General features: G+C 46.8%; 1 long non-coding RNA gene across 1 annotated transcript in view; it reads left to right on the forward strand.

Moving 5' to 3' along the window:
- Positions 1-9,922: 9,922 nt before the first annotated feature.
- LOC126253396 (uncharacterized) overlaps positions 9,923-15,606 on the forward strand; it is a 962,344-nt gene continuing 956,660 nt past the window's right edge. The window contains exon 1 of the long non-coding RNA XR_007545951.1: positions 9,923-10,003. This is a non-coding gene — a long non-coding RNA (uncharacterized LOC126253396). The remainder of the gene's footprint in view (positions 10,004-15,606) is intronic.

Below are 15,606 nucleotides of genomic sequence, written 5' to 3' on the forward strand. Positions count from 1 at the left end.
CGTCAGTAAGAAAGAATTTAGCTAAGCACAGAAATATAAGAATTTCTTGACTTACTAGAATTAGTCATCTCGCAGAACTGCTTCACATTCCAGGGCATCATTATGTACGACAAGGTCTTGCAGTGGGCAGCTGTTTGGTAGTAACTTTAGCGCCGCGCGGGATTAGCCGAGCGGTCTGAGGCGCTGCACTCATGAACTGTGCGGCTGGTCCCGGTGGAGATTCGAATCTTCCCTCGGGCATGGGTGTGTGTGTTTGTCCTTAGGATAATTTAGGTTAAGTAGTGTGTAAGCTTAGGGACTGATGACCTTAGCAGTTTAGTCCCATAAGATTTTTTTTCTTAAAAAAAGGAACTTTAGCTGGCATTTTTATAAAAACATTAGAAACTCATTTTTCCAACAGACAGAAAAGAAAATTCGGTGCTATATACGGTATGTTAATGATACATTAGTACTTTTCGAGCGATCTGTTACCAATATAGATACAATACAGACTATGACTAACTAAAAAGCTTGCATCCCATTATAAAATTTACGAAACAGACACAGGTTAAAAAGATTATAAGGTTTCTAGGCCTCCAGATTTCTAACTTCAGGAGCCATATTTGAAATTTCTCGTAAGCCAACCAACACGGATTGTATCACAAGCAATGACGTTTGTCATCTAGCGTCCCAGGGGTGAGTCTATTTTAATTTTTTTTAGAATAGACTAAGGAACGTGCCACTAGAAGATGATGAAATAAAAGAAGAACTAGCTCTCTTACAAGGAGTAGTATTAACGATGTTTCCGAAGCGGTAAAGATCACTGTACTATATGAGCGGGAGGTGGCCTTTTTTTACGGTACAGATAAAATAATGAAATTACAGTATAAAATGAATGTGTCAAGTACGAAAAGATTAAGTTTGCTAAATTACCATACTTATGTACAGTCTCGGACAAAATCTCACAGGTATTCAAGAAAACGACCGTAAGGATCAGTTTCCATACAGACAAACATTAAGCAAGGAAATGAGACACAGCGCCGGTACAGTCAACCAGTTTGCAACATCTGGGTCTACAGAACAGTGTGTCACAGACACAAAATGTTATACTGGACAAACTGGGCGGGCATTCAGTGACAGGTTTATTAGACAAACATAGAGAAGTACCTCTGCTTTTAGCAAACATTTAAATGAGAATTGGCGAGCAATATAGATTGAACTCTAACAACACTGCATACGGTGCTTAAAAGTAGAATTATGAGCATTCTCGAAGAAATAGAAATTTACAGCTACATCAAAAATCACCCCGAAGCCTTGCTCAATGACAGATTTAGGAAATAAAAGATTTTTGGATTACTTCTAGTTTATTTTAAGAGTGAAGGATAGAGCGTAACATGGCATAAGGACGAATTACTTATTGCCACGTAATGTAAGTTTACTGCCCTAATATTTTGTACAAAGGCGTATGTACCTTGATTTTATAATACGCGTGGTGCTCACGACGGTTTTATTAGACAACATGGGAGAATCATATGCGTTACAACTTTTTATTTCCATCTTTATTTTATTTATATTTGGATTCTCTTATCTTAGCGTGGTGTATTTTACCAGTTCGTCATGAACGCTGTGTAACAATTTGTATTAGTGCTCCCCATGTTTTCCGTTGTATTGAAATTTTTATACATTTCATTTTTTCTTCTATATTCATTTTATCATTAAAGTGTATCCTGTCTTATCTATTTTTGCGGTGTATTATAATATTTTTTAATAATTATTTAATAATTATTTATTTACATTTCTCTCGATGACATTTTAAGCACCTTGAAATTTTAGTATTACGTTTAGAGACGTTTTTACAAAATGGTTCAAATGGCTCTGAGCACTATGCGACTTAACTTCTGAGGTCATCAGTCGCCTAGAACTTAGAACTAATTAAACCTAACTAACGTAAGGACATCACACACATCCACGCCCGAGGCAGGATTCGAACCTGCGACCGTAGCGGTCACGCGGTTCCAGACTGAAGCGCCTAGAACCGCACGGCCACACCGGCCGGCCACGTTTTTACATAATTACATTATATTGCTCATATTAGAGCTCGGTAGAAAGACATAACCTATATGTATGAGGTCACATAACTGTTATCTGTATGCACTGTAAATGTTCATTGCACATTTTTGACATCTTCGGAAAAGCTGTTTTCGACTTTGTTATGATGATTTTAAAAAGGGTTTCGGTTCGAAACTAGTCATCGAACGAATAAAAAGTAAAAATTTCCAACTTGGACTGGTTTTTCGTTCTACTGTAGTTTAGTAGTTGTAGGCTATTGTGGGCTTTGTGCTGGATGGTTATTAGGAGGAGTTTCCACGTTAGTTGCCAGTCGGGGGTTAGTTCAAGATAATTTAGCGTATTATTTAACTGGATAGGAGGGACACAAATGGTAAGGTAGAACTCATGTAGAAGTCGTGGAGGCAGAAGGTGCGGGTGGTTCGTCCTGTAATTATTGCCCGGGTTTTTGTGGTGTTGATATTGATGAGCCACGGTTACGTCATGAAGTAAACTGACTGAGGTGGGTTTCGAGGGATCGTTGGGATTTGTCGAGTGTAGGGTAGCCTCAGTGCGTCCCTCAACCTCTTGCTCGGGGACTTCCTTTTCGGCTTCCTGTGTACAAGTGTGGCCTCAGCCATAATCAGTTCGAGCGATTAGTCTCTGCTCTAACAACCTGTACGTAGGGCAGTTCCTACCGGTGGTATTGTACGGTTTCGTTCCTCTTTTTGTGCATGGAATGCTAGTCCCTGTCTTACTACAGTTTTTTCTGACATGATCTTCCGCGCCACACATGGAGTAGGCCAGCTTCCTATCACAATGTTTGTGGACGTGGTCCAAATCGCCACAGTTGTGGCATTGGGGGACTACGAAGTAATCTCTTACGTTGATATCATGGAACCCGGTATATATTTTCCCCATATTGGAAAGTTTTCGCCACATTTTTCCGGAGACCTTGGCAACGTGATGGACAACATCACGTTCCCGGGGCCCCGTTTTGAAACGAAGCTTAAATTCATTCTTAAAAGTTTCCCATTTCATATCGTCAAAGTTTTGATTGTACATGGTCTCGTAAATGTCCCTGTCCTTTAGTGCAACTGGCACATCATACAGGATCACCAGCGGATTACGCTTCTTTGGCAGTTCGCACACGATAGCTTTGCTCAGTTTAGGATTTTTTATAATTTTGTTCCTGTCTTCCTCAGTTGCGAGATCTACTACTACAACGTTTTTGGTGGCTTTAACTTTGTTGATTCTGATTTTGTCTTTGGCAGGGTCAATGGTTGTAGTGAAAATCTCCTGCACCTTTTTAATGATCTGGTCAGGCAGGGGTCTTAGAAAGACCGCAGCGTCTGATCTTTTTCAGATGTTTGCTATTGTTTCTTTCGTTGTTTGGACCTTTGTGGCTGCTTGCTCTACCACCCCAGCCCATGTTTTAGTTGGTTGTTGTCTGAGTCTGGCATTTTCCTTCTCTAGTTCTTCAAGACGCCCCTCAAGCTTTGTGATAGCCCAGGCAGCAAGTTCATTTTTTATTGCCACGACTGCTGCCTGACTGATTTTTCAATTTTTTACACTGGAGTCTAATATCTGGCTAATTCTACAATGTCTCTCGTACGCATTTCCATCGTCATGTACTACTTCGTCCTGCGAGGTAGGAACAGTAGACATACGTGCCCCCGAAAGCGCACTAGAATCACTCGTCTCTGGTTCAGCCATATTTGTACCGAGTGAAAGAAAGTGGGAGACCGTCTCTTGCCCCATACCGGCTCCTCTGGCATGGGGGGGGGGGAGGGGGGACAAAGAACGCAGCCCGTCCACCGGCCTCGCCCCAAGGCCAAGGGCACTCGAGCTACCGGGTGCAACGCGCCGTCGCCAGCGCACTGGTCCCCATCGCTGGCTCCGTCATCGACGATTTCACCAAACGCTCCTCGGCAAGCGCACCCCACACTCCGGAGAGGCGGATGCACCTCTCGCCCTTCGCCGCCTACTAGCCCGAGTTTCCACCTGTCGGCCAAGGACCCACTCCTACTCAGGTGGTGGGCCGGTCACCCAGTCGTTCGGCGGTCTGGACCCAGCTAACCTGGCCCAGGTGATGTCACCACCTCCTGGGTTTGGCAGAACACGCCCCAGTTACCCAGGGGCGCGGCGAAGCACCCTTGCCGACTCGCGCCGCGATCCCACGCCGACAAACGAGAGGTCGCCGGCATGCAGAACACCTGCTGGTCTGTGCCCTGCGAAAGAGAGAGGGACAGATCGTCGGTCCCTCAGACGCAGCTCCCCCTGTGCCACGCACCCTTCGCTTTCACATCGGGTTGGGTCGCAGCTCTCCCTTCTGTCGCAAGGCAGCGTTCGGGCGAACCCGAGAAATGCCGAGCTTAACGTCTGGCACCATGGGAAGGTGGAAAGAGCCACTTGGGAAGGAGAGGCTATGAGAGACGTATCACTTCCCCTTGTGAGGACTGCTGCGGCATGCCCGACTCACTGGACTCGCATTCGGGAGATCGACAGCTCAATCCCGCGTCCGGCCATCCTGTTTTAGGTTTTCCGTGATTTCCCTAAATCGCCTCAGGCAAATGCCAGGATGGTTACTTTCAAAGGGCATGGCTGACTTCCTTCCCCATCCTTCCCTATCAGCCGGCCGCAGTTGTCTCGCGGTTCTAGGCGCTCAGTCCGGAGCCGCGCGACCGCTACGGTCGCAGGTTCGAATCCTGCCTCGGGCATGGATGTGTGTGATGTCCTTAGGTTTGTTAGGTTTAAGTAGTTCTAAGTTCTAGGGGACTGATGACCACAGATGTTAAGTCCCATAGTGCTCAGAGCCATTTGAACCTTCCCTATCAGATGAGACCGATGACCTCGCAGTTTGGTCTCCTCCGCCCAAATCAACCCAACTCCACGCCCGACTAGAAGCGTTACGCCCTAGTGCGAGCCTCCGTGCCTCACGGCACGCTGGCAACGGACAGGGCCGCACCAAACGCACCGTCAAGCGACCGACCGCACGCCAGACAAATTAATAGTTTTTTTCTTTATTCAGTTATTATATTTATACATATTTACCCACTACCTAAATACATTAGTGGCTCCTAATTTCATACTTTACATTTTTGCAGCTGTTATTTCTACACTACAGGTAAATCCTTAATATTAATCTATCACTAAAGGGTTCTCTAATTTTCTAGTTTTTAATTTCTACCTAAGTCTGAGTTTTAGTTACTTATATGTCCTTCTTTATTCTGTTAGTATTAAGATGCATCTACTCTTTTCTACGAGCATATGCTACCTGCAGCGTTACAAGAGTGCCAGAGATCTATAAACCTGATTGCTGTTGGCCTTTCCCGCCGAGCCAATCCCAGTGGGCGTGCCCCTGGCACTGGGCTAGCCGGTAACCTTGTATCGATGCAGTCTATACTAAGAATCCTTATGCTATCTTTCTACATGTTAAGCTATTTCTTAAATCTAGCCTCTCAGTTGGTGCGTGTCATATCCAGTGATGATGCACAACCTCCCCTCTAATCCAAGGCAAGGCGGATCCCAGCCGTGAAGTGGCTGGCCAAGTCCAGGCCCGGCGGAACAGGGAAGGTGCGCGGAGTCTAAATCCGTGTAACTGATACGGGTGGTTCCTTAGAAAATCCCTTAGGACGTTTTTCGAGATCTCCATCTGTAAGTTTGTTTAAGACATTGAATGTGTCCTCTCGCCTTGGGAGGTGGTGCGTATCGTTGTTCGGTAGTTGTTGTCTTAATTCACTTGCAATGTCATCGAAGAGGGGGCACTCATACACCCCCATTATTTCTATTACTTTTTCCCTCCTCTCCTTCTTCATCCAGTACCAAGCAGCCTGCTCTCTGATTTTAATATCCAGTTGACAGATCCCCATTAACACTAAAAGCGCCCTTCTAGGAGTTGTCCTGTATGCTACTGCTGAATGTAAAAGCATATTACGCTGCACCCTTCTTACGGCCATGGCAGCCATGACCCTTGTGAGTCTGTGTGTCCTGACCCCTGATCCGTATCCTGCTATTGATATTAGAATGCTGTTATGGTAAAGTTTTATTACGTGAGTTGGAAGATGCAAACGTTTATGACCTATTCCGATGAGGTTGTTTAGTAGTACCAGAGATCTTTGAGATACGGTATCAATGTGTGATGCAAAGTTCCACCTCTCATCGATGACTACACCTAAATATTGGGCCTCACGGCGCCAAAGAGCTCGTGAGTCATTGATTCTTACTGTTGGGTTCCTGACAAGTTGACCTTTAAGTAGCAGATATGTTGACTTACTTGGTGCGATAGTCATTTTAGCCTTGTGGCACCATGCTGTCAAAATAGTTATGTTTCTATCTACTTTGGGCTCTAAATCCTCGCAGCTCTGGCCGCCGACCAGCAGGAAGAGGTCGTCAGCGTAGGCTATGACCTCTAGCACATCGTCACTACTCTTCAGCTCTTCCAGAAGGTGCTCCATGTTGATGTCCAAAAAGAGAGGTCCCAGGACAGAGCCCTGAGGACATCCTTTGGTTACTTTCTTACTGACTTTGCCGCTAGGGGCCGATAGCCAGACCTCCATGTCTCTACAATAGCTCTTCAGACAGCCACATAGCGGCCCTGGACAGTCCTTCCCCCGCAAGCAGGAGAAGAGTGAGGGCCACCACAGGTAGTCAAAGGCGCCACTGATGTCCACCATAATGTCGACGACATACTTGTGCGGGGCAGAGTCACAGACATCGACAGCCAGGGCAATTGCGTCAGACGCTGACCGCCCTGACCGGAAACCGAATTGTCTGTCACTCATCCCGCACAGTACATGGTGTGCTGTCAGTCTGTCTGCTAGCAACCTCTCAAAAAGTTTGCCCAGTTGGTCCAATAGACAGATAGGTCTGTATGACTTAATTTCTGTGGGATCTTTTTCCGGGACCTTTTTGATTATTACTATTTCCTTTTTTCCAGATTGCTGAGAATTCCCCGAGTCTTTGGCACTCATTGTACAACTTTGTGAGAGGTGCCACCAGCCGGGGGGCGAGGAATTGCACCACCTCCGCAGTAATGCCGTCTGGGCCAGGAGACTTTCCCCTCTTAAGGGCCTTGATTTGGGCATCTACTTCCTCTTCTGAGAAGGGATAGATCATGGTGTTCTTCTCATAGGCCCTAGGGTTTTCTCTTCTAGTTCTTTTCTGTTCTTCTGTGTGACCTTCCTCATCATCGTCAGGCAAGAGGATCCGAAGGAGGGCCTCGGCAGTTTCCTGCCCAGTACCCGTATTCCAGTCCCCATCCCTGACGGTGGATAACACCATTGGTGATCTTATTTATTTACAAGTTTGTATGGGACACCCCAAGGGTCTGTAGCCAATTGTCTTTGTACATAGTTTTCCCAACTCCTCATCCTGACTGCCATGAGTTCCTGATCAAATTGCTCCTTGCTTTCACTGTAGACTTGCAGCCATAGTTGTTTTTCTCCCCGGACTACACTCCGCTGGTAGTACCTCCTCGCCCTCCTTACAGCCTGGCGCATCTGTCCCAGTTCGACAGACCATGGTGTGGGGGTGGCCGCGACGGCTCTCCTCCTGGTTGGTACAGCTGCTCGTACCGCCCTGGTAATTGCTTGTACCAGTTCTTTGGCGTACTCCTCCACGTTTTCATCACCATCCGGCAATATTGGGATATCACACTCTTCCGCCAGGCGGTCCCAGTTTGTCTTGTTATAATTAAGCTGTATCTCCCACTCCATGTCCTAGTGCCACTCCCTTTCCCCTATTGTGAAGGTTATTAGATTAATAGTTTGTTTTGAACATTTCTTTAATATCGACGACGTCCTTTTTGTGAAGTGTAACACATGAATCTAGTAGAAGGTTGATCTCTGCACCTTGCGGACGCTCATTTTCCGTCATAAGCAGGTAACATTCTTCCTGTCATAATTTTTTTAACACGACACTTGCAAATGAACCTTACTAAAGATAGAACCTGTGGTCTCGGACTCAAAGGCTTCTTTGTAAGGTAAGTCATAGAGTCAGTATTGCCTCGTATGTTCCTACATTGCTCCGGAACTGACAGCGATTTTTCCCATACTCTGCTTCTACAGGTTTTTGTGTTCTTCTGTTAATAATTTGTGTGTTTAGATAAACTGTGATAAATCGGTACACGTTATAGGGTACGTTTTATTCGAAATAGTTTATACGACGATCTCCTAAAATATTTACTATTCCCTCAGACTTAGCCTGTACTAAAACACAACAATCTTAGAGTCTTGTGCCCTCTTGGGTAACTTCATTCGAACAGCCACGGTGTACACATTACCTCGCTTTCTACACACATCAAAAAATGTTTTGCATGACCCTGTTTCCCAGAACTACTGAAGATAGACGTTGGCTGTGGATATTGTATCACAGACACAGGAGGGGGTCCGCCAGCCAATCAGTTTCAGTCATTCCACCAGGAGGGAGGTACACAGATCGTGTTGTCTGTAGTTCAACCATGCCTAGACGGTCAATACCGCGGTTCGATCGGGTCCGCATTTTTATTTTGTACCGGGATGGGCTTTCAACAGGAGAAGTGTCCAGGCGTCTCGGAGTGAGCCAAATAGATGTTGTTCGGATGTGGAGGAGATACAGATAGACAGGAACTGTCGATGACATGCCTCGCTCAGGTCGCCCAAGGGCTACTACTGTAATAGATGGCCGCTACCTACGGATTGTGGCTCGGAGGAACCCTGACAGCAACGCCACCATGTTGAATAATGCTTTTCGTGCAGCCACAGGACGTCATGTAACGACTCATACTGTGCGAATTGGCTGATTGATGCGCACCTTCACTCCCGACGTCCATGGCGAGGTCCATCTTTGCAACCACGACACCATGCAGCGCAGTACAAATGGGCCCAACAACATGCCGAATGGACTGCTCAGGATTGGCATCACGTTCTCTTCACTGATGAACATTGCATATGCCTTCAACCGGATAATCGTTGGGCAGGCTCAACGCCTTAGACACACTATCCAGTGAGTGCAGCAAGGTGGAGGTTCCCTGCTGTTTTGGGGTGGCATTATTTGGGGCGGACGTACGCCGCTGGTGGTCATGGAAGATGCCGTAACAGCTGTACGATACGTGAATGCCATCCTCCGACTGATAGCGCAACCTCATCGGCAGCATATTGGCGAGGCATTCGTCTTCGTGGACAACAATTCGCGCCCCCATCGTGCACGTCTTGTGAATGACTTCCTACAGGATAACATCAATCGACTAGAGTGGCCAGCATGTTGTCTAGACATGAACCCTATCGAACATGCCTGGGATAGATTGAAAAGGGCTCTTTATGGACGATGTGACCCACCAACCACTTTGAGGGATCCACGTCAAATTGCCGTTGAGGCCTGGGACATTCTTGACCAACAGTGCTTTGATGAACTTGTGGATAGTATGCCACGACGAATACAGGCAAGCATCAATGCAAGAGCAGTGCTACTCTGTATCGGATGTAATGGTGTATACAGCAATCTGGACCACCTCCTCTGAAGGTCTCGCTGTATGGTGGTGCAACATGGAATGTTTATGTTGATCTCTATTCCAGTTTTCTGTACAGGTTCTGGAACTCTCGGAACCGAGGTGATGCAAAACTTTTTTTGGTGTTTGTAGATTGATGAGTCGTGGCGCCGTGCGGCGGCGGCTACTGCCCCGTGGTGCGTGTGAGTCCCTTCTGCAGGCGGGGTGCCCGCTGCAGCTGCCCGGGCGCCGCGCCGGCGGTGCGACGCTGAGCGCGCGTTGCCCGGCAACGGCCGGGGCGGCGCTGCGCTGCGCCTGGCTGCGGCGGTGGCGGCCGTGTCGGCGCCGGCGCCGGCGCCCCTGGAACCGGCGGGTAGGCAGGCGGACACACACGGGCCAGCCGCCAGCAGCGGGCGAGCGGGCAGTCCGCCGCGCGACGCCGCACCGGCAACAGCTGCCCGCGCCTGCGCGCCCACACCGGCTGCCACCCGCGCGCCGCGCCGCGGCACCACGGTGAGTTACGGCCAGCCTCGCCTACCTGCCGAGTGCGTGTACACTTTCTCTCGCCAGCCGCCGCTACCTCACGGCTGCTCCGCCGTCAGTCCCAAACACTTGCTGGTGACTAGAGCGTTATGCGTCCGTGCGACACTTCGAATCTACAGCGTTGGGGCGAAACAGAGTGGACAACACTCGAGGTTTCTGAACTCTGTTTGGGCAACTACTAAGAATGCGTATTCATATTACCATACGAGTTTCGTTTAACTGATTTAAAATATCGCCAGTGGTTTACATAGTCGTCTGTTTCAGTTTACATCTGGAGGTGACGTCTGGATGTATACTTGTCACATACTGCTCACGTTTCGCTTTGTCGTTTCAGCCTGTTTTCATTTTTACTTAAAGAATTCGACATTTCCTGACGTAAACTATACCAAATGCTGCACCATTACTGCACGCAAGTGTTTATCTAGAACGAAACGTATATAATATAATAAATTCTCATTTTTTGTAGCTGGAAAATCAGATTTGAAATTCCTTAAGGAGATATGCAGGAACTATGAGCAGTATCAATGCACAAGTGAGGAACTCGTTATGAGCCTTTCGTTCAGAGGCAATTTTTTTTCCTGTGACTTGTTTCTAACGCACCAACTCTGCCTTTAATTTTCTGCTCATATCACACGAATCGAGTCGCCGAATGCGGAACACCCTTTTTCTATCGCGAAAGATTCAAAATATCGAAGTGAGGTCTTTGGAAAGCTACAGTACGTAAAATATTAATATTGCCAATTCCAATAACTCGTTGTTTCAGTCGAGATACTGAAGAATGTAGGATTTCTTTAATAGACACTTTTGTCCCCGTCTCGATTACAAACGATCTTTTTATTTATTACGACCGGGTTTGATTGTCTGCGGAAAGCGTCATCAGATCTGCAGTACGACAATATAGTAAACTCTCAGTGGATTTTATGTGAACTTAGAAGCTTCCGAGCCAAATATACATTACAATGTGACTAATACGATCTTTGAGATATTCATAAGGCCAACATTCGTTGTGGCATTGGCTCTTGAGCAATTGTATTGAAGCATTTATTGGTTTGTGATCAACAGAAGATATCAAAATCACGTGAGCCTACGATTTTGAAGCGTCATCAAGATATCTTACAATCATTATATGAAAGTGTTTTCTTCTTTTTCTTTTCGCGCTAAGCGACGCTGTTGGTAAGTGCCGGACATCATATCCAAATTCAGGCTTCGTTCCCCAGTCGGTGCTGCCTTTTTTTTTTTCTGTCACTAGTCGCTTCTTTCCCCTCAGCCAGTGTTCGTTATCGTGGAAAATGCCGAGTAGCTCTTCGGTTCAGCGTCGACGTTAAATCACAGCTCCTCCTACAATTGTCTGGGTAAGTCTGTTCAGACCTCGAGAGGAAGCCAAAGTCATTTCATCTCCAGTAACACGGCACCTGGTTAAGCCCCGTGGATTTCCGGCTTTAAGGTTGATCCAAGCTGTAACTCACGTTATACTTCTTTTGGAACGGCATTCGACAGTTGTCGAAAGACGAAATTCAGTGGCATAACGGCTATTAATGTTGGCGTTCAGGGTTTTGGGCAACAGTTTACAGGTTTGCGAACAGCGTTTGAGGCTTTTAACGCAATGACGGACGATATAGTGCGCGGAAAAGCACTCGGATTACCCGGGGAATTCATCACCAACATGACAAGCGAAGTCATTGAAGCTTGAAATTTCGTGCAACACCAGCGAGCACTCATCAGCAAGTTACGCTCAGCATACCAGCGAGAGGACAGAACGCTCAACGCGCGTCCGCTTTCCTCGCACTCCACTCCCGCGAACAACTTCCCGTCCGAAACGATGACAATAGAAAACCTCTGCAGTCGCCTTCGTGTATGTTTCTTGCACGCAGTTCAAACCTGATGTTAGTGGAGTGCCGGTTTCGATCTACATCTTCAGACCCATACCCGTAGTATTACTGCAACAGACGCCGGAGCTCACGAGCAGGAGGAAATGTACGGGGGAATTATTTCCCATTTATTTACTTAGACAGGCCTGCAGTGTTTCAGTAACGTCAAAATTTTACCCATGGCCTATTTCTAAATTTGCTTATTTACGATCGAAATGACTGCCGTTGTGAACTGTCAATTCCTTTTATATAATGTGGACCCGAACTCCACAGATAAAATTTTTGAGGTTGTCCAGGGACATTTCCGGAGCATCATGGTAAGCCTACAATCTAGTTATAATTTATTGGGTTTGGAATCGTAACTGCCTTTGTTGCTGTGAAAATGCATTCGCAACAGTGAAAAGGACTCAAATACGAAAAGACAGAACGCGAAACATAGACTACTGCAACAACCATTAGAAAGGTGCAAAAGAACTGTGATGAGGTTGCCGTCGCTGCGGGTATAGCGAAGAGTAGCGTTATTTTGTCGGGCTTGCATCGCACTCAGTGAATGCAAACACGAGCTGCATATCGGCAATCTCTTCATCACTAAACTTATCCATACTCTCGTATATCACTGTTAACGTACAACTAACGCTGCTGAAACACCAAATCTCAAGCAGAACCGAGCAGTACCGAACGCAGACTTTAGCTCGAAGAGTAAAGCGCGTTTTACTGTTGTCAACAACACTTACCATGATTTAATGGATAAGTCTGTTTCCAAACAAGACTCGCTAGTGCATACCGTGAACATTTGCTTGTATTTTCGGTGCAATAGACACAACAAGATAAAAGACGGCAAGAAATCAAACTAAATGCAGTTACTATTTAACGAGCTACCGAAAACTTTGGATCCCTTGTACCAATACGTTCACAAAACATTCCCGAACGCCCTCCGAAATTTTTCCGATGGAGTACAGCTTCTTCAAAGGACGTGAAACACTTAAATTTGGTTGATGCGAGGACGATTTCTTCGTAATAGGAATGAACAAGCACTGACGTATTTGATAGTAACGTAGGAATAGGTAAAACTTTAAAAAAAATATATGTTTATAAGGCAAAAAGCAAATAGAAGGATATTGGAAACGGAATGTGTCAGTAAAATTGAATTGTGTTTTCAGCAGCTATATGCTGTTACGCCTATTACTTGACAATGACACACTAATTAATAAATTTGATATAAGTCAAGACGGTAATTGTGATCTCTTCTAAAGCACCGCACAGTAATGCCCGCCCACCGTGGCGCAACAAGCGATCGAGTAGTGACGGCGTCACTGAAACTCAACCAGATTGTCGATGATGTTTGGGGAACAGTGATGAGAAAGTATCGTCTTTATTCATATCTTTTTACTCCGTGACACGTGAAGTCGGCACTGCCCGCATCTCGTGGTCGTGCGGTAGCGTTCTCGCTTCCCACGCCCGGGTTCCCGGGTTCGATTCCCGGCGGAGTCAGGGATTTTCTCTGCCTCGTGATGGCTGGGTGTTGTGTGCTGTCCTTAGGTTAGTTAGGTTTAAGTAGTTCTAAGTTCTAGGGGACTTATGACCACAGAAGTTGACTCCCATAGTGCTCAGAGCCATTTGAACCATTTGAAGTCGGCACTGCGGACTACTCTCTAGAAAAACAAGACGCTGTGAGATCGTGATTTCTGAGTTAGTTGCGGCAGTGCAGTCGCATTTTAAGACTTACAAGAATCGGTAGTTCAGTACTAAAGTGTCACAAATGAACAAAAGGACTCACGTTCTGTCCTCGGTCACTACTTTGATTTTGATTCGATACGTTTTATTTCTTTCACCTCTGACAATCTTTGTTTAGTCAAAAAATGACGAGAAGTTCCGTGCTTGGGAACCCACGTTTCACTGGCAGTGTAAGTGCGCCAAACGTCTGAGGAAGGCAACGCCATACCACCACCAATAGGGTGGCGCGCAGTAAAGCACTGTGGTATTGAAACCAACCTTCTGCTTGAGATCTACTGCACGCCTTTTTTTCAACGTTGTTCGAATAAAGTTATTACGCACCACGCCAAATATCTGAGGAACATGCTTTTTGCCGTATAAACACTGCCAATCGCGGATCTCGTACCATGCGTTTCTTGCAGATCTGTACTGTGGGTAGCATTTTTTTAAGGTTTTGCTCATCCCACGGAATGTATTTGCGACAACTACCTATTCTGCTCAATCTGTCACTAGTTTACTGTAGCACAACTGGATACTGCCACCCAGTCATTCTCTCATATATATGTAATCATTTTCTCATATACATACATATGAGAGAATGATTGGGTAGCGGTATCCAGTTGTACCACAAAAAACTACTGACAAATTGTGTAGACTAGAGAGTTGTCACAAATACGTTCCGTGGCGTTTGAACACTTACTCTGATTGGGAAAGTAGAGTAGCTTTCGCCTCGGGCCACGGCAAAAGTGGTGCGTCCAGTAGTTGCCTGTTCGATATTTCGGAGAAATACAACGTATTGAGTGGGGTTTTCAGTTAGAAGTTATGAAATACGGGACTGTCCTATCACCGCAACATGGAGGTGGGGTCCCACGTGCCATTCAATACCCAGGGCTTCTTGAGTAGCATGTCGTAAATTACGATTGCGTACACATTTATATTCCTCCGATTACAGCGCTATCTGTGGCGAGACGAAGAAAATGCTTCAGACAAAACGTATGTAGATTTTGGCATAGAATCGTAATCTGCAATAAAAAACGGGGGTTTCCATTGAAGATTTCGAAGTTGCCTCCCTCCGCTGCCCACGCATAGGGTGGGGAGCGGGGTCGAGTTTGGTATCTTTGGATGTCCCCCTCCGAAATACACAAACTGAAATTATAACTTTTTTTCATCCGATGTTAAGCTTTAGACATATTTCAGTGTGTTGAGTTAAAATTAACACCCCATATACACTCCTGGAAATGGAAAAAAGAACACATTGACACCGGTGTGTCAGACCCACCATACTTACTCCGGACACTGCGAGAGGGCTGTACAAGCAATGATCACACGCACGGCACAGCGGACACACCAGGAACCGCGGTGTTGGCCGTCGAATGGCGCTAGCTGCGCAGCATTTGTGCACCGCCGCCGTCAGTGTCAGCCAGTTTGCCGTGGCATACGGAGCTCCATCGCAGTCTTTAACACTGGTAGCATGCCGCGACAGCGTGGACGTGAACCGTATGTGCAGTTGACGGACTTTGAGCGAGGGCGTATAGTGGGCATGCGGGAGGCCGGGTGGACGTACCGCCGAATTGCTCAACACGTGGGGCGTGAGGTCTCCACAGTACATCAATGTTGTCGCCAGTGGTCGGCGGAAGGAGCACGTGCCCGTCGACCTGGGACCGGTCCGCAGCGGCGCACGGATGCACGCCAAGACCGTAGGATCCTACGCAGTGCCGTAGGGGACCGCACCGCCACTTCCCAGCAAATTAGGGACACTGTTGGTCCTGTGGTATCGGCGAGGACCATTCGCAACCGTCTCCATGAAGCTGGGCTACGGTCCCGCACACCGTTAGGCCGTCTTCCGCTCACGCCCCAACATCGTGCAGCCCGCCTCCAGTGGTGTCGCGACAGGCGTGAATGGAGGGACGAATGGAGACGTGTCGTCTTCAGCGATGAGAGTCGCTTCTGCCTTGGTGCCAATGATGGTCGTATGCGTGTTTGGCGCCGTGC

Source organism: Schistocerca nitens, chromosome 4 (assembly GCF_023898315.1).
Source record: "Schistocerca nitens isolate TAMUIC-IGC-003100 chromosome 4, iqSchNite1.1, whole genome shotgun sequence".
NCBI lineage: Eukaryota > Metazoa > Arthropoda > Insecta > Orthoptera > Acrididae > Schistocerca > Schistocerca nitens.